The following is a 3,264-nucleotide window of genomic DNA, read 5'->3' as shown; positions in this document are numbered from 1 at the left end:
AGTTTAACAAATGAGACAGCCAAGCTGGATCAAATGATCCTGTGCATAGTTTAACAAATAAGACAGCCAAGCTGGATCAAATGATCCTGTGCATAGTTTAACAAATAAGACAGCCAAGCTGGATCAAATGATCCTGTGTATAGTTTAACAAATAAGACAGCCAAGCTGGATCAAATGATCCTGTGCATAGTTTAACAAATGGGACAGCCAAGCTGGATCAAATGATCCTGTGTATAGTTTAACAAATAAGACAGCCAAGCTGGATCAAATAATCCTGTGCATAGTTTAACAAACAAGACAGCCAAGCTGGATCAAATAATCCTGTGTACCTTTAACTTCTATTTATACCTCTATAAGATTCAAAATATTTAACGAGGATGATTCAAAGTGAATAGTTATGAGATGTGCTGTCCATAATTAGATAAAACTTTTACTAAGCAATCAGTATGTTGGGTTTAAATTAAGGGCCACAAAGAATCACGAGGTTGAATAATTTAGTGTAAACATACATACATACTTGATTTATCTGTACTAAAGTAGCATTTTGAATTAAATCCAAAAATCCTTCTAGTTTTAGCTCACTTAACTGTTACAGATATTTCTAACAGTAACAGGGTGATTGACTGGCTTATAGAATGAATTACTTTCAACTGTAGTGAAGGGTAGAATTTCAAGCCCAACTCCAAGTGAATTTAACTTGGATTGTTGGAAGTTTAGAAATTAGAGCCAAGAGTAAGAGAGAAATCGATAATTTCCTAAATATTTAAGGGTGGGTTTAAATCTTTACTTTTCTTAAGGGTTGGTATGCAAGAAAAGTCCTAAAGAACCAAATGGTTCCTTGTTGTCTTTATGTTAAGATAAAAATGTAAATCAGTTTCGGTCATAACAGCATATTACTTGAAATAGGCCTAACCTAAATGACCCTTTTTCTACGAAAAGCAAATTATCAGAATATGTTATAAACTCACTAATACTTCGAAAATAAAGGCCTAAAACTAACCATAAATATTCAAATGAAAATTAAGTACCATTTCTTATATGTTTTAAACTATATTAATACGAGATCACAAAAGATTCTACATCACCTTACTTACACAGAGAACCGAGGGCAATATCGATGTGGATCGTATAGAAATATATTAGGGAAAGTGCCATCTGGTGGATCTAAAATATATATTATATTAAGTTACATTTTAAACCAGAGGTAGCTGGTATTATAAACAAAATTATCAGAATGGATGTATCCGTACCTTATGTGTTGTTTGAGATCATGTCTCACTATTAAAGACGAAATGTTGTACAGAAATAAATCTGTTATCTTACATTTAGCGGTTTCACAACTTCACATGGCTTATAAAATTTAGACTAACACGAAACTTTTCATTTTTAATATAATTCAAAACCTGATCTTCATCAGGACCAAAGGTAGAATGATGCAATGGAGGTGAAGTGCGAGAATAAGATGAAAAGAGGAAATTATGAAAGTTTATATCAAAATAATAAAACTGTTTTATGATGCTAAGAAATCACGCCTGGTCAAAAATAAGATGAATCATAAATTAAAAAACCCAATATCTTGGATACACAATTCACTCCTGAAGAACGGGTAGCCCAAGAGTTAACCCTCTAGTTTTTCACTGCGCAGTTAAGGATGACTAATGCAAATATCCCTCGTGTAGCTTTGCGTTAAATTCAAACCAAACTGTTCTACATAGAATACTGATTTATTGAAAAATCTGAATAAAATAGTTGGATAACATAATACGAAATCCATAAAACGGACGCTCTCAAAAGGTAGACCTTCGTTCTTCAGGGCCCCCCAGTGGCACAGCGGTATGTCTGCGGACTTATAACGCTAGAAACCGGGTTTCGATACCCGTGGTGGGCAGAGCACAGATAGCCCTTGTGTAGCTTTGTGCATAATTAAAAACAAACAAAATTTTATCAACGAATAGTGGGATTGACCGTCACGTTATAAAGCCCCAACAACTGAAAGGGCGAGCAAGTTCGAACCCGCGACCCTCAGATTGCGAGTCAAGTGCCCTAACCACCTGGTCAAGCCCGCCCTATGTTGAACGAGATCATCCATTGTGAGGTTGTATTTTTATCTTTAATATTAAAGATGGCCAAAACTCCTTGACTATTTATATCCATAAATTCGCAATTTTATAAGAAATTAAAAAAGGAAGAAGTGATGGTAGTATTCTCAAACTAAATATTTACTTTTATGATGTGACGTTTCTTACATTATTCCAAGGATCCCTATATACTTTTTTCTTTTACATTTTTATAGTAGAAAGCGCATAAGTAGCATAAATTGTATAATTAACAGAGTCAGTCCAGAATATTGTTAACTTTCTTAATCCTAGCTGTATATACTACAATAAAAACCTAAGCATTTAACCATTCACACTTGTCATTTTATTCATCTTCACCAAATGTTATGCTGGGTCAACCGTTTAAGCCTGTCTAGATCGCATATAAACACAGTCGCCGAAGGACATAAATAACTTCTTTTATCCTGCTCATAAATACTTTAACATAATTCTAAGCATTTATTATACCACGGATATTTAAAATATAAATGTCATCTCCGACTTTCTTCAAATTCTATGTTAACTTTTGTTAAATTAACCTTCCGTTTTTAAGAACTGGTCACCTTTGGTTTGTTCCCTTTATAAGCTACTTTACAAGTAATTCAATATATTTTAGTTATTTATAGTACTAAGTAGATTAATATATATATAGCTTTAAATGTTTCTAAGTAGGAATAACGTGATATACCTTGTATGTGAAGCTTTACATGTGACACTTCTGATTCGTTGCCTGGTAATTTCTCTAAGCATGTAACCGATTGTTCTTGGGTTAAGGGACGAAAACCCCGCTAGTAGCGATGGTACCTAACTGATGACTTACGGCAGAATGGTAATAGAAACTATTTATTATTAAACTTAATTATCATTGTACAGTTTTAGCAGCTCCTCTGGTTGAAGTTGTTAACATAATCTTATTCTTTCAATATTATGATATATTGGAATATAAATTATTTTTAAACTAGCTAATAAAATTTCCCTGTTTATGTTTAAAATACTGTTGCGTCAGCGAGGTCACGTGACTAGTGTCACGCCACCTCTCGAACCTTCGGGAATAGTCGGGAGATTACAAGATATAGGATAGTCTGGTATATATATATAAGAGGGTGACAACGTGACGGGATAATGTGTGTGTAGACAGTGAGTAATTGATCTGCAGTCAGAGAGTATT

General features: G+C 33.8%; 1 protein-coding gene across 2 annotated transcripts in view; it reads right to left on the bottom strand.

Moving 5' to 3' along the window:
• Positions 1-1,155, bottom strand: part of LOC106475231 (60S ribosomal protein L32-like) — an 8,781-nt gene extending 7,626 nt beyond the window's left edge. The window contains exon 1 of one of the 2 annotated variants that reach the window (XM_013935928.2): positions 1,086-1,155. The gene's annotated coding sequence lies outside the window, so the exon portion shown is untranslated. The remainder of the gene's footprint in view (positions 1-1,085) is intronic. The other variant, XM_013935927.2, reaches the window with a different exon arrangement.
• Between the last annotated feature and the right edge of the window lie 2,109 nt (positions 1,156-3,264).

The sequence above is a fragment of the Limulus polyphemus genome, unplaced genomic scaffold (genome assembly GCF_000517525.1).
Source record: "Limulus polyphemus unplaced genomic scaffold, Limulus_polyphemus-2.1.2 Scaffold8258, whole genome shotgun sequence".
NCBI lineage: Eukaryota > Metazoa > Arthropoda > Merostomata > Xiphosura > Limulidae > Limulus > Limulus polyphemus.
Note: the sequence above shows the minus strand (reverse complement) of the source record. Positions and strands in the feature narration are given on the sequence as shown.